Source organism: Alligator mississippiensis, chromosome 5, assembly GCF_030867095.1.
Source record: "Alligator mississippiensis isolate rAllMis1 chromosome 5, rAllMis1, whole genome shotgun sequence".
Lineage (NCBI taxonomy): Eukaryota > Metazoa > Chordata > Crocodylia > Alligatoridae > Alligator > Alligator mississippiensis.
The window spans coordinates 115,794,898-115,822,669 of record NC_081828.1 but is presented as its reverse complement, the minus strand read 5'-3'; the positions used below and the strand labels follow the sequence as shown (position 1 = coordinate 115,822,669).

The 27,772-nt window shown below is 42.2% G+C and overlaps 1 long non-coding RNA gene across 1 annotated transcript; it reads right to left on the bottom strand.

Annotated features, from left to right (window-relative positions):
* Nucleotides 1-6,303: 6,303 nt before the first annotated feature.
* On the bottom strand, nucleotides 6,304-20,873 carry LOC132250655 (uncharacterized). The gene is made up of 3 exons (XR_009462258.1): nucleotides 20,640-20,873; nucleotides 11,050-11,175; nucleotides 6,304-7,560 (listed from the first exon to the last, which is right to left on the bottom strand). It is a non-coding gene; the product is annotated as an uncharacterized LOC132250655 (long non-coding RNA).
* Nucleotides 20,874-27,772: the final 6,899 nt, after the last annotated feature.

Genomic DNA, 27,772 nt, shown 5'->3' with positions numbered 1-27,772 from the left:
ATATATTCTCACTTACATAATTCTGAGTCTATATATGCATATTAATAGCTACAGATCAAAAAATACTCTTTTACAAGTATAATATAATAAGGTCAAGACAACATATCAGAATTTCTAACAGAAAATAGCCTTCTGAATACATGACTTCCAGGGAATGTTGAATTTAGGATACCTGATCTCATTTGAAAGCCAATTAGTAAATATTGTTCTGCCCTCCAAAAACATATTGTAGCTTTATATTTTTATACAGTGTATTCTGAACTGGTGGGGAATCAATTAAGAGGCACTGCTTATGCTCACACCAAAATGCAAAACACTCTAATGGCAATTTTAATAAAAGCAAAATCATAATTTATAATGACTGCTAAAATGCACTTGAGACATTTGATTTTATTTTTAAAGTTAGGAGCATATGGTTTCTTAGAAATTGTTTGCAGTGATTGCAGATTTTAAATATGCATTTCATAATACAACAGCTAGTAAAATTATAATCAGAATAGCATACAATTTTAAGCCAAGAAAAAATTGCTATTGAATAATTCAGATTTAGAAAATTCAAAAGTTCATATTCTAACCATTCAGTGGCACTTGAGTGTATAATACAGAGCTAAATAACAGGTTGGTCATTTTTATTTAAATAGCTCCTTTCTTTACACACACATATAACTGCCAAATTCTCATGTAATCACTTGATAATTATATATACCTTCATCAATGGTTCTGTATTAATTAGCTGCTGAGTTGTTGTATTTAAAGTTTTTTATCCCAAACGACGTTTAGGAGTTGGTTTTGATCATGTTGCTGACAATTCATTGAATACGAGTTGAATGAACGAGTTGAATGAAGCATAGTTCAAATTAGAGCTAGTATTTTTTTTTTGGATGAACAATGAATTATCTGAAATAAAGTCAGAAGAACTGGAACTATTTTCAGATTTGGTGAATAGGTTTAGATTAAAAAATAGAAATCACATTTTCAAAATTAAATTTCATTTTGGAAAGGCTATAATATTTAATTTCAACATTTTACAAATAAGTTTTGTTTTTTTCCTTTATATTTCAATACAGGATTTATCATTTAAAGCTGCTTAATTTTTCTTAAAATAAAGGGTTAAATAATGACATGGTTACATTATATTTCAGACTTAAGAAAAAACTTGTATTTTAAAAAATAATTTAAAAAAATCTGTTTTGATTCAATTTGAACCAATTTCTCTTCCTGATTATTTTGGTTTGCTCACGAAACTGAAAAATCAAACTTGGGCCCAGTCAAGCTTTTACACAGAAGTCTCAATAAAGCAAAGACAGGTCAGAAAAATCTGTGTCAAATCCTCATTGGATTCAAAATATTAATTCATAGGGTTTTCCTGTGCTGTCTAAACACTAGCAAAATAAAAGTGGTGTGTAGAGTCACTTTATAAATCCTCCTTTTGTGACCCCGGGGAGGAATTTCATCTCAGGGAACCTCACTTTTGATATTTCCCTACCATATACATGCAACTTTGGTATGATTTATATCTTTTATGCCACTTCAGTAGAGGGCAGTGCAAAGCTGTTTCACTCTATGAAGAACAGTGGTAGAGTACTATGGATCAGAAAATCATGTATATCCTTTGGTTGGCCTTTCTGAGGCAGAGGCAAGAGAGGGGCAGCACACTCTCTCAATGTGCTCTTATAATTATGTTGCCCAGTTTGTGGCTTGTAATAAAGCTTTGGAGCTATACTTTTTTCATAGATTCATAGATGTTAGGGCCGGAAGGGACCTCAATAGATCATCAAGTCCGACCCCCTGCATAGGCAGGAAAGAGTGCTGGGTCTAGATGACCCCAGCTAGATGCTTATCTAACCTCCTCTTGAAGACCCCCAGGGTAGGGGAGAGCACCACCTCCCTTGGGAGCCCGTTCCAGACCTTGGCCACTCGAACTGTGAAGAAGTTCTTCCTAATGTCCAATCTAAATCTGCTCTCTGCTAGCTTGTGGCCATTATTTCTTGTAACCCCTGGGGGCGCCTTGGTGAATAAATCCTCACCAATTCCCTTCTGTGCCTCTGTGATGAACTTATAGGCAGCCACAAGGTCGCCTCTCAACCTTCTCTTGCGGAGGCTGAAAAGGTCCAGTTTCTCTAGTCTCTCCTCGTAGGGCTTGGTCTGCAGGCCCTTAACCATACGAGTGGCTCTTCTCTGGACCCTTTCCAGGTTATCCGCATCCCTCTTGAATTGCGGCGCCCAGAATTGCATGCAGTACTCCAACTGCGGTCTGACCAGCACCCGATAGAGGGGAAGTATCACCTCCTTGGATCTATTAGTCATGCATCTGCTGATGCACGATAAAGTGCCATTGGCTTTTCTGATGGCTTTGTCACACTGCCGACTCATGTTCATCTTGGAGTCCACTAGGACTCCAAGATCCCTTTCAACTTCCGTGCCACCCAGCAGGTCATTCCCTAGGCTGTAGGTGTGCTGGACATTTTTCCTCCCTAGGTGCAGCACTTTGCATTTCTCCTTGTTGAACTGCATTCTGTTGTTTTCTGCCCACTTGTCTAACCTGTCCAGGTCTGCTTGTAGCTGTTCCCTGCCCTCCGGCGTGTCCACTTCTCCCCATAGCTTTGTGTCATCTGCAAACTTGGACAGAGTACATTTCACTCCCTCATCCAAGTAACTGATGAAGACATTAAAGAGTATCGGTCCAAGGAACAAGCCCTGCGGGACCCCACTGCCCACACCCTTCCAGGTTGAAGCCAACCCATCCACCACGACTCTCTGGCTGCGACTCTCCAGCCAATTCGCCACACACCGGACTGTGCAGTCATCCAAGTCACAGCCTCTTAACTTGTTCACCAGTATGGGGTGGGATACCGTATCGAAGGCCTTCCTGAAGTCTAAGTATATGACATCCACCCCTCCTCCTGTGTCCAGGCGTTTCATAACCTGGTCATAAAAAGAGACTAGATTGGTCAGGCACGATCTGCCTGCCACAAACCCGTACTGGTTTCCCCTCAGCATAATTTGTCCTGCTGGGCTCTCGCATATGTGAGCCTTGATAATTTTTTCAAAGACTTTGCCAAGGATGGAGGTGAGACTGACTGGCCTATAGTTGCCCAGGTCCTCCTTCCTCCCCTTCTTGAAAATGGGGACCACATTAGCCCTTTTCCAGTCCTCCGTGACTTGGCCCGTGAGCCACGAGCGTTCAAATATTCCCGCCAGTGGCTCTGCAATGATGTCGGCCAGTGCCTTCAGCACCCTTGGATGGAGCTTATCCAGGCCTGCCGACTTAAAGGCATCCAGTTCTACCAAGTGACTCTGCACCATCTCAGGGGCTACGCATGGAAGTCTGGTGCCTTGCTGCTGCCTCTCTACAACCCCAGTGAGAGACTTGTCGCGCCCCTCGCTTAGGAACACTGAGGCAAAGAACTCATTGAGGAGTTCAGCCTTGTCCCCCCTGTCCATCACCAATTGTTTCTGCCCCTTTAGCAGGGGCCCTATTCCTCCCTGGGCCTTCCTTTTACTCCCTATATATCTAAAAAACAATTTCTTGTTTTCCTTTACTGGGGATGCCATCCTCAGCTCCATGGTAGCTTTGGCCCGTCTAACTGCCTCCCTACAAGCGCGAGCAGAGGAGGTATATTCGTCTTTGGTGATCTCTCCCTGTTTCCACTTTTTATGTGCTCCCCTTTTGGCCCTTAGGCTGGCCTGGATTTCTGCGGTCAGCCAGGGAAGCCTCCTGGCCCCTTTCCCTCTTTTACCCCGCATGGGGATCGTCTCGCTTTGTGCCCGAAGGATCGTTTCCTTAAGGCACAGCCAGCCTTCTTGGGCTGTCATCATTTCAAAACTCCTACTCTGCAGTGCGTCCTTGACTAATCACCTGAGTTCACTTAAATCAGCTTTTCTAAAGTCTAGTACTTTCACCCTACTAGTTTTTATCTCTTAGCTTTATGTTTCTCCTCTATTCACTTGCTTGGTTTCTGCTTTTCCTTTCCTGACCAGAATTGTAGTCCATCTACAGGTGCTACAGAACCTATAGAATAGTTTAAGTGGGACAAAAGTGGTGTATGGGCCTCAAGCAGGTCTTCTGTACAGGGCTGTATTTCACCTTTAGAGGCAAAATACCAGACAGGACCACATAGATACCAAATAGTAGGGCTGTGTGAAATTTCTATGCTTGTTTCATTTCAATGCTGTTTCAACTAGTTTTGAGCTCAAAACAGCAAAATTGTAATAAAACAAAGGGCTTTGAAACAGCCTTAAAATGAAATGATGGCAGTCACAATGTTTCAAAAGTTTCAAAACATTTCAAGTTTTGAAGCTCAAGCTGGGCTTGCCTGCAAGGAAACAGAAAGTAAGGAGATGAGAGGGAAAGAGGGGGGAGGGATTGCAATGATATTGACTGTGTAGCTGGGCAGTGACTGTCATCCTTCCCTGAGGTCCCTTCCAATCCCAGTGCTCTGGGGGAGGGATGGAAATACAGCACAAAAGGCAGCATTGTTTGAACTGGCCTGCTTTCTGTCACCCATGTCACAAGTTTTGCTTGTCAGCAGCCTGACGTGCAGTTTCTCAGAAACCCCTGCACCTATCTCCTTGAAAGCTGGCAGTCTTCATGGCCTCAGTATGGGTTACCATCCCTGCAGTTTTCACCCTGCTGCACTTCAACACACACAATCACACATGTCATGAGTTTTGTTTGTTGGCAGCCTAAGGTGCAGTTTCCCAGAAACTCCTGTACCTATTCCTTGAAGCTTGGCAGGCTTCATGGCCTCAGAAGGGACTAACATCCTTGCAAGTTTCATTCAAATCAGGCAAGAAATGACAAAGTTATAGGCATTTTTGTGCTTCCCCATTATAGCCTACGAGTGAAATGTCAAAATAGTTTCAACGAAACAGAATGGAACATTTCAAAATGAAATGAAACTTGAAACAAAACACCATTCTGTTGAAATGGAAGTCAAAACAAAATAGTGCTTTTTTGCACAGCCCTACTAAATACCACTGAACTCTAGCTAGTATTTTTATTCTTTCCATCTGAGGAGAGTGTTGGAAGCTCAATTTGCCACTTGGGATGTTGTTGTTAGGCAGTCTGGCTATATTCTTACTGTAACTTGTTTGGGTAGATGATGGGCAGATCAATATTTTTGAAAAAACAGGTGCAGATGGTGAGGTGCATCATTATATACAACACAACACATAATTTTATCCAGTTAAAAATAACACTAGATGTTTTACTAATATGCTAGGGGCCTAGGGCTGTATTATTCAGTTTATGATTGAAGCAAAAACAATTATAACTTATTTGAAGGAGTTAAAAACAATTCACAGGGTTGTGATACAGGAGTTTCATTACCAGGAGCAGCTAACAGACAGCAAAATTGAAGAACAAAGAATAACTTGTTTGGTGGAACATCAAGGCCATTAAAAAGAGGTGTGGGGGTGGTCATTAACACCCATGGAATGAAGAGTTTAGAAGGAATCAGGTAAATTATAATGAGTTATGAAGTCAGCTGATACCCTCAGCACTGACTAGAAATTCTGCTGCCGCTGCCAGGCACTTGGTTATAAACTTTGGGTGGAGCAGGAATCAAAAGGGTGGGTGCACTAGTGCACCTCCCCCAGATCTGCCCCTGTCAATCACATACAGAGAAAACAAACATGTAAGGCTATGCATAACGGAACCAGCTGATGATGCTGTCCATAACAATAGCCTTTGGGCACACACCTATTAAAGAAAACAAAGAAAACATATTACTGAACATTAACATAAAATAAGAAAAACAATATTAGCATGGCATCCTCTGGAATTTAAAGATAAAACTTTTCTGAAAAGTTAAAAAAAACAAAACCTTACAGTGACAAGGACAGAAAGAAGGCTAGGATAATCTGGAGAACCTGTAAATAAGTACCAAAAACTTACGAAGGAAGAACCTTGAAAGCCTAACGGTCCTTTGGGTTAGTGTGGTTAAAGCATACTAGTTTCTTCACCAATGGCACACAAGAAAGTGGTTATAGCTAGCATCGTGTCCAACCACCTTTACCACCCAACCTGAAAGACCAGGCATCCATTTACACGGGGCAACTGGGACTGGCTTTTGACATGTGTCCAGAGCCAAGTATGAACTCATACCGCTGCATCCTTAACAAGATGCCTTAACCAATCTGTCACTGAGCTTCCCAAGGAATCCAACTTTTTTTGTTTGTAAGGTCAGACTCTACAGGAATAAGTTAGTGACTATAAAACATGACTCAGATATCCTGCCTCCACCGGACTTTCCATGACCTGTGACATTGTTCTCATGACTCCAAAACACCTTTTTTGTCATACTTTGTATTAAAGTTCCATTTACAAACACTGTCATCAGGGTTAATACAATTTGTACATCTTTCAATAAAAATGTTATTATTACAGAGCATAGCAGGTCAGTTGATTGTTATAGCCATGATTTACAGTCATCTCTAATATATAATACTGAAGTTTGTAATATGTTTAGAACATGTGTTGGCCATTGTTTAATAACTACGTATTAGAACATTAATATAAATTCTGGCCCGGGTTTCTCAAAGTTTGTATCGCAACAAATCTGCATGTAGCACAAACCCTGAAAAATTCCTTCTTTTTAGAGTCACAAATTCCTTCAAGCTACTAGCATGTTTTAAGAGCCTGTCAAGCTTAATGATATCAGGATTTTTAATATAATTTTCAGCACGGTGAAGTTGCTTTTTGGGTAAGTTGTATCATATGACTTGATGACCAGGACAGCCGCTCCAGGTCATAGAAGGGAACTGGGAGCCTTATTTAGGACCTAATTTACCAACCAACCAAGGGTTGCAGAACACCTGAATGCAACTGAACTAGTGTGAGGAGGATCAGGATCTGGGAAGACAGTGCAGAAAACCACACTTCAGAGTGAGTGGTCCATACAGTGGGTCTGCAGCAGGAAAATCTAAAGGTTAAAGAGGAATAAGCTTGGGTTTTGGCTAGCTTCATTACTGATTGCACAGACCTGTCTAACTCCATAAACAGTTACAGTGTGGACCTTCATTCTAGTCAGTCATTCTAAACTTCTTGCACTGAGACAGAAATCCTACAGATAGTTCTCATCCCAGGCAGCAATTCATTTTTATTAACAGTAACTTAATTTGCCAGCTTGTGTCAGCACCAGTTGTCCTTTAACAGCAAGAAAACAGCTCCCAGGCTCTCCTTTTGTCCCCACCCATGCATAAGTTTTTTATCAGGGGTTTTCTTCACTTTGGGCTTCAGGCAATTCTCACGTGTAGCGCAGGCTTACAGGTCCTGTTGCAGCCTGGCAGAGGGCTCCTATCTCCAAGCCTAAAATTCCAAGTCTTTTCCTACTATGTCTCTGCAACAGCCACAGATGAACACAACCTTTCTTGTAGCAGGGAGTATGGGCAAGGTTTCCTGCCAGCTCTAGTCAACCAGAGTTCCCAGAAGGTGGAGCGTCCAGCTTTTCCTGCCTGCTTATCCCTTTGCTGATCAGGACGTCAAGGGTTGGGCCTGCTTTCACCACCTTGGTGTTGATCGGAGGGCTGGATTTTTCACAACAGACTGGGAAGCACCTGCAATAACAATTACTTTGTAGGTGTTCTTAGTACGGCTCCTGAGTTGGAGAAATTTTAACTTGTTTATTCAAGCTAAGAAAAGGACCAGGATTTAGCCTTTGAATTTCTGTCAACCACAAGTGTGGTTGGCTAATAAAGAAGATTGAAATTGATACTAGAGCTGAGTGGAAGCACTGAGATTCTGAGAGGAATAGTTTATTCCCTAGGAAAGAAAATTTAAAATAAGTATCATTAAAAGGAAAAAAAAAAAGGAAATTAATTTTTTTTAAATCAAAACTTTTCAATTTTTCCTTTTCAAATAGTGTTTCAAGACATAATTTCTCTACAGTTATTTAATGAAAATGGAAAAACAAAATGTTACATTTCAGCCAACCTGAACCATTTTTTTCCCCTACTAGGAAACCCAAAAGTAATTAGTTTCAGGATGACACGAATTATTTTATTTTTTTTTAAGGATTGGTCAGTGAAACAAAAAGTTAATTATTTGCACAGTTTTAATGCGCAATCTTTCTCTTTTAGTTCAAGTGGCAGAAGGTTTCCTTTTGGAAACTGGTGGTCCTGAATTCTATCCACTTTGCTGATGTGTGGTCTAGCTGATGGCAGTGATGTCTGGACCTACAACTGTAGCACAGGAAATTTGTTACAGATTGGCGCCAGATTCTTGGAACTGGAACACCCATGAACCCAGATGCTGATGGCTGAGCTCTGCTTAACTGAATGGAGCACAAAATGTTCTATCTTATAAGTGTGCATTGCCTTATGCATACTGTCTGTGCGCATACATCTATGAACATCGCAGTGTGACTGCCATAGTATCAAATTCACACTGACGTATGTGGTCAGACAAAAGCCCATGCAGGGCTTGAACAAAGATAACCAGAACAAAATTTCAGTCTTGGGTGGGAGGGCGCTGGGAGCATGAAAACTTTACTTGCACTGTGGGATAATGAAATTAATATAACAAATGCATTTCATAATGTCATTTGGAACCCTGTGAAGAGACAGAGAATTTGAGAGTGAGTTCAGAGTAAAGAGTTGAGAGCAGCTTCACTGATTTATTTCTGCTTGGAGCATGGCTACAGACTCAGGAAAGAGGGTCAAGCCCCCCACTCCCACTGCAACAGTATAGACAAGTCCTAAGTGGGCATGTCATCTTTAAACAAGGGGGAATGTAGCATGTCTGCCATTTGGTGGACTGTCTTCTTCAGAGCACACTGCTGTCCAGAAAGAAAGAAGTTTTGAAGTCTGAGTAACAAAAATTTTAACATTATTCATAAATTCATAGTTAATTCAGTGGGCCTGGGGTACTTAGATATCTCATTACTGTTGTATCTGTATGCACAGCTGACAGTAACTGTTACGTCCAATGCAAGAATTTCCTCATTTCTTTCTTCACATAAGCACCCAGATGATGACAAGCTAGTGTGCAGGCAAGGGGCTGTTATCCATTTTAAAATACTTTTGAATGTTTCAAATACCATAAAAGGGATTTCACAGTGCAAGTCCCTGCCCAAATTAATTGTACATGCTGAAACTTTGAAATGAATATAGTTTAGATAGGCAGCAGTGAAAGGCACCAAGGAAAAGTCACTGTCATGTGAAAAACTGAGTCATCAGCATTTTTTTACTTTTTTAAAGAAATGCTAACAAAAAAAAGCCATCAGTTTGCAAATTGGAAAGATGTTACCCAGCAGCAGATTCAGTGTTCCTAGCAATAGCACGGGCCAAAAAACAGGCTATTAATCAGTTTTCTCCCTTAAACTTCTTACAGTATTGATGAAAAAAGCCAAATTCAAAATATATGAACTGGGGACTCCGCCCATATACTCCCACTAGTCTGCTGAATGACAGGACACCACAGTTAAAAGGGTCAAGGAGATTGTGTCACAGTAGGACCCAAAAGGGAACAAAATATGGACATAGAAGTCAATGGAAATAAAGTATTTGAGCAAAGTCTATCTAGCATGACTGCCAGACAAGGTCCTAAAATACTGACATGAAATCATTCTGGCTTGTATAGTATCATAGTACTGCAATTCAAATGAAGTTGACCTCTAACCAGTAAAAGTTTCCATAATCTCTACATCTCAGAAGAGGATCAGCTGGACAAGAGAGGAGAACTGGTGCAGAAGGCCAGAGCTGAAGTGGATGCCAGAGCATCAGGCTAAAGGCAGCAACCTCAGAACTGGCCCTGGAGCAGAACATGGGGCAGCTTGGGAGCTGGAATGGTGGCTGAACCACTTGGGAGCTTGGCTGAAATACTGAAAAAAACCCAGCCCATCTTTGTCTAGGATGGAGAACAGTAAAATGGCATGGCAGTGACTTGCTAACAGTGATGCTATGTAGATTCATCTGAACAAGACTAAACCCTAACTGGTCAGATCAATATATGAGTGTTTGCTGGAGAGGAGTGAACTGAAGTAAGTACCATTGTGTCTGGCCTGGTGGAATTTCTCTTTCATACCCCGGAGTTTGACTTCCAATAATGCCTACATTAGGATCTATTTGTCCATGTTTTCCTGTATAAAAAAACCACCTTCTAGAGTAATTGCAAAGTATGTTTTCTAGAAGTCTCAGTACAGCAACCCAAATTATTCTTTGTGCTTTCCTTAAATTTAAGTGGCCCAGTGCAATCTTCGAAGTAATTAGAAAGCAATCGGGTTCTGATTTCCACATTTACCGGTATTTACTGGAATTTAAGATGACCCCCAATAAATAGATTCTAGACATGGAAAATTACAGAACCCAATTAATAGAAGGTTGTAATAAATTTGGGAGTAGGGGCTGGCATAGCTACAGGGGGCAAGTGGTGGGGAGGAAGGCTGCAGGTTATGCCCCACCCCACGGTCTCCCGCACACTCCTTAAGACCAGGTGTTCCTCCCCTGCTGAATGAAGCATTCTGGCCTGGACATGTGGTGGCTTAGCTTCAGCTTCAGCCCTGAGCCTAGGACAAAGTTGGAGCTAAGTTGCTGCCTGTCCAAGACAGGGTTTTTCCTCCTCTTATGATGACTAGGGCTGGGGAGGGGGGGTGGAACTCATCTTGGATTCTAGTATATACAGTATTTGGCATTAGATCACAACCTAAGCCCTGTCAGCATGCAGGAATAAGCTAAATTATATGGAGTCCTCTTACACACAAGGATACAAGATTCCCTAACCCTGCCTCCTTGCATGCCTTCAGAAGGTACAGAGGCTTAAGCAAGTATGTCTGGCACTTTCTCTGCTCCTTGAAAAGCTAGTCATTGAGTGGGCAGAGATACAGATAGGATAATGGGCAGAGATTTGGCCCCATTCCATAGAAATCAAGCCAGCACACTGAGCAGGCATGGCTGGTTGAGATTAAAGATCTATAGCTGAAATCAGATACCCCCGACCTGCAGAGCAGTAGAGTATGGGTTACATGACATCTCTAACAGAAGAGACTTTGCAGACATAAACTGTGGCACTGCAATTCGTGTACAGAATATACTTTCACTAGCACTTACATGCCATTTGCCTGTGGAGATAAGTGGAAAGTAATTGCTTCATTGCATGCAATCTCCAGATCCAAGAGGTAGAAAAGCCTGCCTTGACTAAGTAGTGGGGAGAGAGGCTTATTTACCCACGTTTTCCTGAAAAGAAACATAAAAAGGTACAATTTAGGCTTAAGTAATTACTGTGAAGTAACTAGTTCATACTGCCTTCAGCAGTAACTGGCAGTAAAGAGCAGCCAGAAGTACTGTTCTTATAAGGATTTGTAGCCAGGGTGAGGGCTAGGGCTCTCGGGTGGCAGAAGTATGAACAGACAGCCCCACTCTCAGTTCCCATTACCTCTGGGTTCACCTGCAATGCCTTGGTCTTGAGTGATACAATGGGTGAATGACAAAGTACCTGGTCTTTAAGGTAGTCCATCACATGGGTTAAGGAGAGTCCTGCTAGATGTCTTTGTGGGGCTCCTTCTCCCCTTCCTCCCTCCCACAGCCCTTCAGATGAGATGTTCCATAGTAGCCTCTTACTATAGCCTCTTTGAGTTCCCTTTCCCCCTTGCCTCTGGCATTGTCCCTTTAAGGAATGCTGGACCCCATTCCAAATGTTGCCCCTTTAAGGGTCACTAATCCAAACAAAAACTAAATTTGGGCTTGCCTTGGCCAGGGAGTCAGTGAGACAGTCCAACCAGTATAGTAGCTGTTCTGGAAGCCTGAGGGGTCCTGCTGCCACTGGCCTTTTCCTCCGCCTGCTTCTTCCCAAGCCTTGTTCCATGGCCCTGGCTATTCTCCTCCTGGTTCCCCGAGTTCTGTCCAGCTTCCCAGCTGGGGCCAGCTCAGCTACTCATGTCCCTCAGGCCAAGTTGCTTGCAGCCTGCTGTTTGTTGCCTCTCCTGTCCGGTGAAGGAGGGTTTCTAGCATGCCTCCACTCCTCCGGAGCTTCTCTGGTGGTTCCCCCTTGCCTGCTACCTCTGACAGCTTTAAATGTGATACACATGACTCAGCCAGCCAATATGGGATATCTGCCTGCCACCTGGGATTGTCTTGTGGCTATTGGGTGCTGCATTCCCCCAGCTGTTCCCTATTCCTTGCTGGCCTGGCTGTTATTTTGATTTGCAACCAGGGTAGGCAGGCTGGGAAGGGCTTTTTTGGATGCTGTGTTGCACAGTAGGTGTCTTGTGCCTGAGGCCCCTCCTACAGCATTAATAACATGTTTTCCACAATACAACATTAATCCTTTGTGAGAAATCTTTCTTTGACTCCAAGATGCCTAGCGCAGAAGGGAAAAAGAATATAGACACAACTCCTGTACCAAAGGCATTCTGGAATTACTAGAACATTAGAATCTTAGCTAGTAAATATTCTGCCTTAACTTTCTACCACCTGATCACTCAGGGTATTGCATCAAGTCATTGGAGCACAGCTGCAGTTTAGTACAGATTGGCAGGAGATATTTAACTTACAAAGATTGGTTTAAAATAAAAGCCTTGATGGGCTCTCCCCTGGCCTTCTTTTAGCCAGTCTATAATTAATATCTAAAATTCATTAGTTTTACCTTCTTGATGGCTCCTCTACCTATTTGCAGGATGATGTCAATTGCACTATGAATCATCTGACTTAATTTAGTACTGCTATATAACATATATCACCAGGCCCGTGACCTCAGCTGTCATGATATCACAGCCCATCAGTCAGAAGCCCAACATGAAATAATCTGGTGTAGACTTGTGCCAGTTATTTATGGGTTTCAAACAATGAAAGGTTTATTAATATGTTACATGTCCAAGAGATTCTACCTCTTGAATCTGGGGCTTACATACAATGAAGCCCTTGCTTTCCAATTATCCTTACATGGAGATGGCATATAAATGCACACATTATTAAAAAGTGTTGTGTATGATGGACACTTTTTTTTGGTCCAGGATCATTATACACGATTTAGTATGCAGATGACTGGTGCAATGTAGGGAAGCATATTTTGATATAGCATGGATGTAACATTTTTTACATGCAATCTCTTAAGCATCTTACAAAATGTAATATTAAAATTAGGAAATGGTAGAATTACAGTTGCCTGGAAAACTTTTGCAAACAATTGGTTTGTTACAATAAGAAAACAAACTCACTAAATGCCATGATTATTTAAAAAAAAAAATCTATTAAAATAATAAAAGACAAATCAACAGTTTTTGAAAACTAAAAATTGGGAAGGGGCTAAGTCTTTGTTCTCCTTATTTCAAAAAGAACATGTTGTTCAGCACTTCAAATGGTAAATCATCATCATACTTAGTTTTAATAAATGAATACCATTTTTTTTAAATGTGGACAAACTTTTCATTTGAACTGTCAAATTCTGTATTACCCACAAGCTTGTTTTGGGATGAATAATATGACACAGGGGGAATATCATCTTCATCAAATTAGAAAGAAAAGCATTAATTTTAAAAGGTTACATTCTGCAACAGTTCAAGTTTAAGATTCCGGGACTTACATTTTCGAAAAAAGGCTAACATGAACCATCTTCTTGATTAAAACATATTGTTTTATCATGTGACAAAAACAGTACAAGTAATTACAGTTGGCTGTCCCAGTCTAATTGTAAGCTTTTGTCTAAAATTCTCTACTAATTGATACCTACTGAAACTTTTTCTGGACAATTTTGAATATTGCAAGGGTGACCTAGATTAAGTTTTCATTAGTTAGTTATGAATCTTAGTATTCTGTGACATATTCAGTGTCATCTAAAATGTCATCAGGCTGTTCACTTATTTTAAAAAGTAGCATTTGGATTAATTATTGCAGAGTTCAGAGTAATCCTACTGAGTAAAGGCACTCACACAGTGTCTTTTACAGTCTTCTACTGTGTTTATGGCAAAGAGAACATGTTGTTTCCTTAAAAGATCTACTGGCAATAGATACTCACTGTTTGAATTGTTTCATACTGGAGCAAAGAACTGTTTTGGCTGGAGCAAAGATAATACCAGTTGAATGGATATATCTGTTTTTCCCTAATGGGGTTTAGATAGTGGTCACAAACAGTTCATATCTAGCAGTAGAATTTTCTGAGAAATTTTCAACTCCAGAAATGTTTCTGATAAAGGAAGCAGTACAGCCATTCACCCTTCTCTTTGTGCCTTCCTTAGATATCAGTCTAGGGAAGGTATGAGGATCAGTGGCTGCTCCATTCCTTCCATTCCCAGGAGTGGGTGGAGGAAATGGAGTGGCAGGAAAAGGCTTTCCACACTTCCCCAGACCAGGGGCATCAGGTCTGTGGAATGGGCATTAGACCACTATGGAAGGGGAGTGGAACAGCAGGATAAAGCCTAGTCTGGTAAAGCATGGGGAATTTTGCCTTCCTGCCCTGGAGAAAACTTTCTTAGCTCCAGCTGGAAATATGTCACATGCAGCATTTAAAGCCGACAGACCAGGAACTGGGGTAAGAAAGCCTTCTCAACCCAATTCCAGGTTCAGCAAGCTTTGTAATCCTTGCCTTTGCCATCCAGCTGGGTGGTGGGGTTGGAAAGAGGAATCTAGCTGGGGCCAGGAACCAGGCTTGAGGACAGCCTCCCTTTGCCCAGTTATTGCCTTCACTGTCATCACCTCTGCCGCCCAACTGGCAGTTCCCAGTTTAGGAAAGAAGTGGGGACAAGTGGCAGCTGGTTGCCTCCCCTCCCCTCCCCTCCTGGACTGGTCTGTGAGATGACTGAAGGAGCAGGGAAAAGCTCTTACTTCATTTCCAAAACTGGGAATTCCCAGTCTGGGGAAGAAGCAGGGAGCATTGGCCTGCTGCACCCCTCTCCAGCCAGACAGGGAGGGCAGTGTACAAGCATTCATTCTTGTGGTAAAGTTTGTCTTGAAACAGGGGAGATCCTCCACATTAACATCAGAGATTTTTCTCCTGGAGGGAGCATGTTTGCACCCAGGAGAAATTAACATTTGCACTGTCTACTGGGAAAGGGATGATTTTCCCAGTAGAAATGTTATGCCCATACGTGGTAAATGATGCTGGGTCATTACTAAGTCACCACAAGCATTCATTCATACATAGTTATGCAGACTTATATTACTCATGTGATGCTGCCAGAGAAGAAAGAAGTTTTGGGCCATTATGTCATCAGTGGGCGTGTCCACACGTGTGCTTTAATGCGGAATAGCCTATTTTACTGGGCATTAAAAGTGTTGCATAAAAAAGTGCTATTTTGCTAATGTACATTAAACTAGGCAACCTAATGTGCATTTATTTGGTACCTCACATTAGAGGTACTAAATTTAATGCTTATTAGGAACAGCAAATTAATGCACATGTAGATGTGCTCAATATGCTCTAAGCAGTATGAAGCATTAAATAGATGACAGGAATCCCTGGGACTCTTTTGGATTGTACTTTATTTCTGCATTCCCAGGAATCAGAGTTGGACAAGACAGCAAATTTTCATGCATGTGACTTCCCAGTTAAGTCTTACATTTACTCTTAGATGAAGAATTCACCTAACTTTGATTTTTGGCCAACAGGAGTTTGGGCAATTCAGGAGGTTCACCTGCTTTTAATGGCATACATGCCAAATACATTACAACTGTGTGTACTGATTTCATCCTTGTTTCAAAAAAAAAATTGAAGGGGCTGGTGATGATCAGTTAAATTATTTTATGAAAGGAAAGGTATAAGCAAGACATTGGAATGTAACTCAGAAGATAAGGTCAGTTCATGGCTCTCGAATAGACTTAGTGTAAAACACTTACTCTCTGCATTGCACAGTTCCTCACCTGTAAAATGCCAATATTAGTACATACATTTTTTCTTATATCCTTTGCCTATCTTTTCTCTTAGACCTTAAACTCTTTAGGTATTTTGTGGTGTATGCATGTTGGTGAGTATATGTGCATGTGCAATATTCGGAACTATATGGCTGCCTATACATGTGCTCGGCGGGGAAGGGGTCATTTTAATTAAAGCAGTTTCCAGACAGCCACTCTAATTAAAGCAGCTCACCATCATGTGTATTAAGCCCCTGCACATTTCAAAATGGCTGTGGGACACTTTATCTAAGGCTCATTCAATGAGGTTTAAATAAAGCATCCCCACAGCCATTTTGAAACGCATGGGGGCTTAATACATGAGATGGTAAGGCAATGCTAGAATGTTTTAATTAGAACATGAATGAGCATACACCCATAAAGCCCTGATCTCAACTGGGGTCTACAGGTGTTGTCCTGAATATTAATACATGCTCCAAGTGCTGGCTACCTTAGAAACTACTTTTCTGCTTATGTCTTCTCCTAACAGATGAGACTTGTTAAACATTTTCTGTTAAAATATAGAAGTTTAAATTCCATACTGGTGGCACAGAGAACTTTTGCTGGAATTTCTTACACTGCAGGGGTTATATCTTGTTCCACTAAATGTGAGTTTTCAGTAAGATCAGAATTTGGCTCTGGAAGTCTTTCCTACTGTTCTCCAAAACCTGGCTTAGGAAAATACAAGGCCTCAATAGTTGCTTGGAGAAGTTCATTTATTTTTAAAGATTTAGAGACAGTTCTCATGGAATAAGTATCCAGAAAAGTATGTGTGTTTTGTTAGCACTGGATTTATTTAAGATACCTTGTTCCGGGTGGACCCAAACCTTCAGACCAACTATGACCTCTCCATTTGATAAAAGGCAAATTGTATTGATACACAGTGATAGCAGATAAGAATAACACAAGCAATTCTATATCTACCAGTCCTAGAGCTGTAACAGAATCAAGGTATGTCTGGCCAGTACACAAGTTTCACTCAGGTTCTCTCTTGAATGTCATGTCAGCAGCAGAGTTCCCTCCAAAGTGCGTGCATGTGAGGCCATGCACAATTTAATACCATGCCATGCACTAACTTATTAATGCCACAAACCCACCTGGAGAGGAGCTGGGTTGTGGTAGGGCAAGGTGAGGTGGAGGCTGGGGCTGAGGCTAGGGACTGGCAACAGGCTCTGCTGGTGCTGGGGACCTGCTCTGCTCTCCAGCCTTGAGGCCATGTGCCTCCTCACTCCTGGAGGCAGGGTGGGGGCAGAAGCTGGGGCTGGCATGGGCTCTGCCGGCTCCAAAGAGCTGCTCTGCTTCCCAGCCCGGAGTCCATGTGTCTCCTCACTCCTGGAGTAGGGGCACATGCAGAGCTTGGCTTCCCCAGATCTCCAATTAAATGCTGCAGGCAGCAGCAGCTCAAGGCAGCCAAGAGTGCACCCTGACACTTCACTCCTCTTCAGACAGCACACTGTTCTCCCAGTGACAGTGTTGACATAGCCCAGTGCACCACAGTTGGATTCATTTTGGTTACCTGCAGCAGGGAAAGGTGCACAGGGCATAGCAGGATGGTGCAGAACCTGGGTCTGCATCAGAGGGAAAGGAGCAGGCACAAGGAATCATTCCTAACCATGATGTAGTTTGGGGGTGGTTACATCTGTGTTGGTCTAAGGACATAGGCAGACAAGGTACTTTGGATAAATTAAATCACATTTACCCAAAGCACTTTGTCTAACCATGACAAGATTTCTGCATCATGAACAGGAAGTCCCCATTACTGGCTCCGGGGAACTGCTCCACTCCCCAGCCCTGTCTTGTGCTTGGAGGATTATTGCAAAATCCATTGCATGAGGATCCATTACATGAGGATTCTAGTCCATTAGGCTTAGTGTAGGCCAGATCCAGTCTTAGCGAGAAGGGGAGGCAGGACTGAAGCAGCCTGCTCATGAACTGAAGCGGCATGCTTATAGATCACTATGCCGTAGAGGGAACATTAGTCAGCAGCATGGAGGTCAAAGGCCAAGGCCCACCCTCCCCAGTGGAGTGGGTAAGACAGGGTGGTGGTGTGCCCTCTCTCCATGATGGCCTTGGGTTCCACTCTTGGGGACTCTTTGTGCTCTGAAATCACTCCTTTTGTATTCTTTCTTCTCCCTGATGACTCTTCAGCTCTGGGCATCATTGATTTATCTGTGATCATCAGCCTATCCATGTTCTGTCCTGTCAGCATATTCCTTTGTTTCATATACCCATCACATGCACACATCCTAATTTGGTTATTTCCAGTGTCCTCCTAATTTGGCTCATCTACCAAAACTGGAAATCCCAAGGGCTCTGCAGTTTGGCACTGAGACCTGCAGAGTCCCTTATCTCTGCTATGGAACAGTGTAGTACATGTCTTCAATTTCCCAGCCTGTATCAGACACAGTGGGCCTCGAAGGAGACTGCCACAAACAGGCTTTTAGAAATTAATTAACCCTTGCTGTTGCCCTAGACAATTGTTCTAAGACATATCTACTTTACCTGCAAGCCAATTCTGACAAGGAAACCTCTAAATATTATTTTCTAGCCATCATGGTTAACTAGACAAATTTGGGACTGACTTTGTTCTCAGTTGTTGACAGCATGTTACACCATTTTGAATATATATGGGCTTATAATTGTGTAATGGTAGCATGTTTTAAAGTACTAATAAATAATTAGATACCGTCAATTTAAAAATGAAATTTTGATGGTTTCAGATACACTTTGGTTATGTTGCATGGGTTACAGTTATTTCAGTGGCTGAATGGATCATGGTTATTTCAATGTAATTATTTTTCCTAAGCAGTCCTAAAGCCTTAATATGGGGTGTTAGAGTTTGAAGAGGTGAATAACTTGGTGGATCAAAATTCAACTAGATTTGAATTTGGCAAAAAGCTGCTAAAAATTTCATGAGTGCTTTTTTGCTATAAAAATAATTTGGCTGAATTGTATTTCATAAATTTACAATTTAGCATGCCACTTTAAAAACTGCTCAGGTTGTATGAAAAAGCAACATTTCTTGCCACAGACAGTAAATAATAAAAACCCATTTTGTATAATCATATTTAGGTAGTTAGTTGATCCATATCTTCAATTACATCAAGTAAGAGCCAAGATTCCATGAAGCATTTGCTACACCAACAAATAAAAAGCCTTCTTGTCAATATCTGACCTTGGGTTTTGAAATGAGAGACAGTGAACATTAGTTATGTGACTAAGGAACATTCAGCAGAGAAATATGTCTTAGTCTGAGAAGTGTATCACCTTAAAAGTTCAAAATAATTATTACATTCAAGAGTCTAAAAAAACTCCTAAAGAGCCCAGTCATATCATCACAGTGAACTGGTAGATTCAGGTGGTGTGTGGCAGTGCAGTTACGTGCCCCACCCCCCCCCCGCCACACACACTTTGACTGTGGTATATGTGAGCTCTCTGCACAGTCTCTGGCTGAAGCCCCATTTTTCATGGCTCTCTGGAGCCCAGGGGGTGAATGCTCACCAGTGCTCATCCCCTTTTCCCCTGCTGCTGACTTCAATGGGGAAAGGCAAAAAGAAGCTATGTTCACCCTGGTCTCTGGAGCTAAGCAACAGCAGGGGCTTCAGCCAGATCCTGCTCTGATTAGGTAGAGAGCTTACAGCTCATGGCTCATGTGGAGTGCCAACATGAGCAGGCAGTGAACTCAAAGCTTAGTGGGCATATTCAGCAGAGCCTAAGTGTGTGTGTGTGTGTGTTTGTGTGTGTGTGTGTACGTGGGAGGTTGTGCACTCTATTGCCTTGTTCATGCTCCTGGAGGTGGGTATTTTTCTTTTAGTAAACATTCACTTTACTGGATAAGCTGAAAGACCTAGAAAGCTTTACATTTATTACTCAAGCAAGAGAGAGGAAAGAACCTGTGCGAAGAGGATTGTCTATTTGAAAGAGATTGTCATTGTGAAAGTCTCAGTAATCTTGAATAGAAGGATGTACTGGAAATGCGGTTTTAAGTCTACAAAACCCTGTGCTATCCAGCAGATCCATGCCTCTTTTCATAAAGGAGAATCAAGAAAAACTGGATGTCTGAGGACAAGAATACTTCAACTGCCAGTAAGAAAATAATTAATGAGCCCATGAAAAATATTTAAGGAAAACATTTCCCAGTAAAAAAAAATTAAACAGAAAAAAAAGGAGAAAGTTAAGCATTCACAGTAAGAGATTTTTAAAGGTGAAAGGAAACTGTGATATTATCTGAATAACAAAGACCAAAGAACCTCAATCAATCATTTTCACATTTAAGCCCTTACTTTGTTTGAGGTTTTGAATATATTTTCTTTTAAAAGATACCAAGCCTTGATAGCAGGAGTTCAAATGATCCATAATCCACATTCTTATGCATGTTGTTCCAGTGGCAAACATCATTGTTAACAAATAGACATGCTTTATTTCCTAGTCTTAATTTGTCCACTATCAGCAATCCATTGCCTGTATGATTAGTTTTAGACTAGGATCAGTTTACCTCTTCACTTTCTTCTATTGAATCTAAATGCACCATCCTTCTCTGGTCACTCCCTATAATACACTTGCAGCAGTTCAGATTATTCTTATAGTCTCTTCAGAACCTTTGCATTTTGTTAACATTTTCTTATAAATGTTGATACCAGAACTAGACAAAGTATAGCAGTAACAGCCTAATTCCATACATATTGGCTAGGGACAGAAGTTACACGTAAACTAGTTTAAGTAATCAGAAACTGGTTTAAATCTATAACGGAACAGAAGTTCAGTGCACGTAAATGGTCCAAACTGGTTTAAGATAAACCTGTTCACATCAGACTTACCTGATTTGGGTCAAACCAGTTTATGAAATTTTGGTCCCAGGCCCCTTCCTGGTTTAAGTTAAATCAGAGTTCCCTGGCATCCCAGCACACTTTCTAGCCCTGGACTGGGCTATGCTATCTGCTTCAGCAGAGAAGGGTTGGGGGGGTGAGGGAATGGGGCAGCAGTAGGGACTGCCCTCCCCCCTCCCCCCCCCAGGGAAAACCTCAGCTGGGGTCTGAGGCCAGGAAGGGGGGTTAATTCCCCTTCCCCTGAGTACAAAGCTTCCCTGCCCTGCTGAAAACTTACTGAAAGTTACTGTTGGCTATAACTGTAGACTACAAATCCCAGAGGCACTTGGAAGCAGGAAGAAGTGATGAGCAACCCTGCAAAGTCCTGCTTTTGTGATTCTAGACTGCAAATTCCAGAGACCTTGGGGGCAGCAGGAAGAGGAAGTGAATACACAGCCCATGCTGGCTATGTGCCAGAGAGCCGTGCTGTAGCACCCCCCAGATTCTGGCCTGAGCCACTGACAGCATGTGACTGCATTTCCTGAATCAAAAGTGAATGTATGCCCAATTGTTTCACAATTTAACCTCTGTATCTTAGACTAACCTGCAAAGACTGAATCAATTCAGCCTCAGGTTTTTTGCCTGTCTGTACTTAGCCAGTAAGTAGAATCTGGTCAGGTGTAAGTATGCCAAAGTGATCAAAAGGTCATAAAAGTAAAAAAGTAAATATCCTGTGGGAATTAAATGTATGATGGCTACACTTGAAGGTTAACCCTCTTAGTAACCCAATACTGAGGATGCTCATTCAGTTTCTTTGTTTAAGGAAAAGAGAAACAGTTAGACACATCAGGGAATTGATGACCCTAGAGCCTACAAAAGAGAAAACTTCAAACTTAGGCCTTTGGTCAGGAGCTGGCACTGGTTATTCTGGAGCAACTTCTGCATGGACAGAACAAGCTGATATTTTCACAGGAAAACAGAAAGTTAAAGTTCTTTGCACTATTAATGTGACTTTCAATGAGAAATTTGACAGTGACTCAAGGCTAGAGGAGAAAGAGGCAAGTGTAGCTGATTAGCATTGGTTATATTGAACATGTAATTAGAAAATCATTGTGGATTGTCTGAAGAAATAAAAAAAACACGGAGTCTTTTTTTATTAGAGACTTAAAAGGAAAAGGAGAAATGACTCCAAACTTGAATTATGTCCTTGACTACCATATCTACCTGGGGATCTGCAGCAGCATTATACAGGTTTATAACACAAAGATGCATGGTTGTAGGATCATAGTACATAGACAGCTTACTAGGGTGGAGCTTATAGTAACAAATTGTGAGATGAGATAATAAGGGGTGGGTGCTGGTATTATTGAAGGTCTGCCTTTCTCTTTTTAAATACGAATGTTATCCAGTAAAGTGTCCAAATATCCTCAAACTCATCCAATAAACTGTACGGTGGGGTAGGATGGTCTTTCTTTGGCAGTTAATATGGAAGAGGGTTGAATGTCACTGCATTCTCAGCATAAATGTTTACTCTTCAGTTTTGTAATACTCATGTTTGATAATCAATGCATCCCTCAAGGACCAAAGTCTTTGTGGTAGATTTCAACCCATTTTAACAGGTAAATAACCCAGGATATAATTTGAGTCATAGAAGTCTGATGCTGTTTTACTCTTACACTTACCTCTTTCCACAGATGTTTAACTCTTGGGGAGTCCTATAACATATGTGTTAGGGTCCTGTTTTCATTATTATAGCAGTATACATTATAGAACAACACTTATGTTGTGCCAGCTTTGTGGCTTCCAGCATATTCTGAATGAAATCTTTTACTGTAAGCAGCATAATTTGAAATCCAGAGCAGTTTTTTAACATTGTGTAGTTGTTTGTGTGGAGAACACCTAAGAACCCATAATGAATTTAGCCTTGCTAGTAGACAGCAGAAAAATACCTAGTTTTGGGATCACAACAAACTTTAGTATAAGCTAGACACCCTGTTTTAGTACTGTGAAAACTAAGGCAGTTCTAGGCATGCCATAAGCATACCTTTAGATACAATGGGAATATTTTTAGTTAAACCTGAAGAACCTAGCAATTTTAGGGCATTTGTACATGACACAGGGATTTAATTCTCTCTTAATTGAAGCAGTGGTTTTAAAAAACACCACTTCAGTTTAGGGCAAAGTAAACCCTTGTGTCATGTACACCTGTGTCAGAGCCTGATCCTTACCTGCCTCTCCAGAGGCAGGGAGGGAAGAGTGAGCTGCTGGTGGGCAAAGCAGTCCCTGAGCTGTGGGGAGGGTCTGGTGCTTCCCTCCATGGCAGCTGCAGCTCCCCCCATCCCCCAGGTGGCACCTGCCCATAGGCACCCGGCTCAGGCAGTCCCGGGGGGCACTGCAGTTGCCGAGGGAAGCACCAGAGGTATTTTACTTTGAAGAGCCCCAAAGTCATTTCCTGTGTCCCAAAGTCATTTAAGGTGCATTACGCCACCCAATGTGCTCAGCGACTGGAATTAATGCATAATATACCACTGAATGTGCAAACAGCAATGCCATTAATGTGGTGCAAAAGGCATTTAACTCACTTTAAACTGTCATCTACAAACACCCTTATGCATCAGGTGAGCAGGCATTTATGACTGCAATTTGGAAGAAAGGAACCCACATAACACATTTCCCTTTTGCTTCTGGGATTGTGTAGAGTTGGTAGAAACATTTGTTCTCCTCTGCCAGATTAAAAAAAAAAAATTGTGACAAAGTTGACTTTCTTTAAAATTGAAAGCATGTAGAGAAGTTCTGCTGTTGACTATAAGATTATGGATTATATTATCCACCTGAAACAGCTGTAGTTGAAGTTTTTGAAAGGGTATGAAAACAAGTTGAGAATTCAATAGAAGTTGGCCATTTTTTTTTCTTTTTAAAATGCTGCTCTACTAATGGTTAAATCTGAGATGCCAAGATTGGAAGCATTCATTGGTGTTTCTGTGAAACAAGTGGAAGGTAGTTTTTTAGGGTATTGTGATATTCTGGGGATTAGTTTGGAGAGGGATGGGACCTTGAGTACTTCAAAGGACAAATTAAGCTAAGAGTATTTATGCACCTAGTTACTTCCTATACACCTACCTCTCCCCTAAATCACAGCATAGAAGTTGCTTGGTTAGTTAATTTAAAGGACTGTGATATTTGCACACTAACAGTTATTTTATACAGTTGTTTCATTTTTACTCTTCACTTTATTTTGTATGATGTTAGTTCTAAAAACAGCATTTTAACCTTGTATCTATGGGTTCTATTTATGTAGCCCTTATCACAACAATAATCAGAATATAAAGATAAACAAATAATAATAATATTTTTATGAAGATAAACAAATAATAATTCCCTTAGTAAGAAGTTTGATTAAAGGAGGGGGAAAAAAAAAACAGAATACATCTGTTTAAAAATATTTACATGCATGCAAACCTATTGATTTCAGTGTAGTTGTATGGATTTATGTGATGGCAACATGTGAAAAATCAGAAAGATGAAGTGAGAAGGAAGAGAAAACATCCATATCTTGAGGCAACTTAAAACATTTTTGGCAAGCTGCATAATGCCCGACCTACAGACTGATTGTTAGAGCACTTTCTGGGAATGAGAGACTCACTCATGCAAAATAAAATTGGAGATCTGAAAACAAGAGCTAGAGATTGATCTAAACCAAATTAAGATCTACCTACTCATAGGACTTAGGAGATCTTTGAATGCAATTGTTATGCAATTTTTTTTCTATATCCAAATTTCTACCTGGCATGCCCTTCCAACACAGGTTGAATCAAAGTCCCTCAACTTTGTTTGGGTGCTGAAATTCAGATCTGGATCACATTTCAGATCTATAGAAACCTTCAAGGACATGGAAGAACTACTATGTTTTCTTATAATATGAACTATAATAAATCAGACTTAATTTGTGAAATTTAAACTACCTTTCCCCTCAGAGAGGAAGCTATTAGACAAAATTTTGACTGGAAATATCTGCCAAATAAAAGAAACCAAAATAAATAAATAGATAAATAAATAAATAAGAGTCTGATTTTAACCATATATCAAAGTTCAACATTTTTATAAGACAGAGCATTCTAACTTAGTGCTTTATTGGCTCTCGCGGAATATTTGCAAATGTATAGGCTTAGCATGACATCTTACAATGGACTTATCTTTTAACCTTACAGAATATGGCCATCTTTATTTTATAGAAGGGAAATTGAGGCAGAAGGTGATTAAGGGCTAAATCCTTTACCATTCTGTAACAGGATATCATCTTTAGTGACATTTTAAAGCCTAGGAAGATGCCTCAAAGTCCATTGATAGCTCAGTTTTCTTCTGAGAACAAACTCCCCTTTGCTTACCTGCCACAACTTGATGTTTTTTGTTTCTTCAAGAGGAGGCTGCCCCAGGGTTTACCAGGCAATATCTACACTCTCACTCACTGAAGATGAGGGTTTTTTGCCTTAGAGGCTAATTGCAAGTTCCAACCTTCCCTTAACATGCCTCATACCTTGCAGGTGTTAGCTGTATGTCTCTGTTGGGACTTCAGCCTACTCAGCTTCTGCCCCTTTCTCTCTAGCTAGGCCCACCAGCCTAGACCCACTAGATAGGGTTAGGCTCTGAAGCTCTAGCCTCTTAATACGCTCTGGACATGTGGTCTTATACACTGTTCCCCAACTCTCTGTTGGGACTTTGGCCTATCTGGCTTCATACCCTATTTATATGACTATGCCCTTTAGCCCATACCTATTGTCTCAGGCCCAGCTGTAAGGCCTAGCCCCCAACAGGCCCCTGGCCATAGTCTGCTGCATACTCCTGGCACTGGGCTCTCTAGCCCCTCTGTAGCTGTGCCCCATGGGTGCTAATGAGCCCTCCACCTCCCCATCATCCTCAACCACAAACCACTGGCTTACAAAATGCAATGTAAGCAGTAAGCTCCTGTCCTGTAACAAAACAAAGGTAAAAAGTAGTTATGTATGAAGCTTCAGGTGCAGATTCGATTCAGAGGAGATCCGGCTCAATTCAGTGGCCAAATCTCCGAATCCAAATTGAATCAGGGGACCAATTCATAGAATCATAGAAGTAGGGTCAGAAGGGACCTTGTAGATCTTCAAGTCTGACCCCCTGCCTAGGCAGGAGGAAAACTGGGCTCAAATGACCCCAGCCAGGTAGGCATCGAGCCGCTTCTTAAAGACCCCCAGGGTAGAAGCCAGCACCATTTCCCTTGGAAGTTGGTTCCAGATCCTAGCCGCCCTAACGGTGAAGTAGTTCTTACAGATGTCTAATCTAAACCTATTCTCCAACAACTTGTGGCCATTATTCCTTGTTATCCCAGGGAGCGCTAGGGGAAACAAGGTCTCCCCCAAACCCTTCTGGTCCCCCCCTAGTGAGTTTATAGACGGTCACCAGGTCCCACCTCAGCCTTCTCCTGTGAAGACTGAACAGGTTCAGGTCCCATAGCCTCTCTTTGTAGGGTCTGCCCTGCTGTCCCCGGATCATGTGGGTGGCCCTCCTCTGGACCCTTTCAATGTTGTCCACATCCCTCTTGAAGTGGGGTGCCCAGAACTGGACACAGTACTCCAGCTGTGGCCTGACCAGTGTCACGTAGAGGGGTAGGATCACCTCCTTGGACCTACTTGAGATGCAATTTCATAGATTTCATAGACATTAGGGCTGGAAGGGACCTCGGAAGATCATTGAGTCCAGCCCTCTGCCCAAAGGGCAGGAAGTCAGCTGGGTTCATAGGATCCCAGCAAGATAAGCATCCAGTTTGCTCTTGAAGGTGTTCAATGTAGGCTCTTGAACCACCTCCGGTGGCAGGCTGTTCCAGACCTTGGGGGATTGGACAGTAAAGAAATTCTTCCTTATGTCCAGCCGGAAACGGTCTTGTAGTAGTTTATGACCATTCGACCTAGTTGTCATCCCTTGGGGTGCTCTGGTGAACAAACGTTCCCCCAGATACTGGTGGTCACCCCTGATAAACTTATAGGTGGCCATCAGATCACCCCTGAGCCTGCGCTTTTCCAGGCTAAAGAGCCCCAGGGCTCTCAGCCTGTCATCGTAGGGTCTGCTTCCCTGACCTCTAATCATGCACGTGGCTCTTCTCTGGACTCTCTCAAGCTTCTCCACATCCTTTTTGAATTGTGGAGCCCAAAACTGGACGCAGTACTCCAGCTGCGGCCTCACTAAGGCTGAGTACAAGGGGAGAATGACGTCCCGGGATTTGCTTGAGAAGCATCTACGGATGCAAGCCAGTGTTTTGGTCGCTTTACTAGCCGCAGCATCGCACTGCAGGCTCACGTTCATCTTGTGGTCATTGATGACCCCCAAAGTCTCTTTCTTGCATAGTGCTAGCCAACATAGCACTGCCGAGCCTATAAGGATGCTGCAGGATTTTCTTCCCAAGGTGGAGAACCTTGCATTTATCGGCGTTGAACACCATCAGATTCTCATCCGCCCACTTGCTGAGCCTGTCCAGGTCAGCCTGGATCACCCGCCTGTCTTCTGGTGTGGATGCTTTTCCCCAAAGTTTGGTGTCATCAGCGAACTTGGCCAGTCCGCTTCTGACTCCAGTGTCCACATCATTAATGAAGATGTTGAACAGTATGGTCCCAAGGACAGAGCCTTGGGGGACCCCACTGGTCACATTTAAAGGTCCAAATCAATTTGAAGCTCTCTGAATTGATTCTGAAAAGGTTCAGAGAACTTTGATGATTTGGTCAGTCCCCACTGGCTGCAGCAGGGAGCTGGACCTGGGCTCTAAGCTGGTAAGTAGGGGGCGTGGAAGGGGGGAGGGGACCATCCCCTGCCTGCTCCCCCAGCCCCGCCTACTGCCCCCAACCCCTGCCTGTTGTCCCAGCCCCCCCCCTTCCCCCTAGCTGCCCTGCTCACCCCAGCTCCTGGTTGTTTTAAAAAAAGCCCCTACTCACTGGGTGCTGCCAGATGGGTGGGCAATCCTTGCTTCCCCCACTGCCCCTACCATGTTGGAGGCTTTGCCATGAGTCCCCTGACCCCAACCACTCTCCCAGCCCCCTCCATGGCTACCCTGCCCACCCCAGTCCCTGGTCCTTTAAAAAAAACAAAAACAATGCCCCCCCCCGGGCTCACTAGCTCCTGCAGTG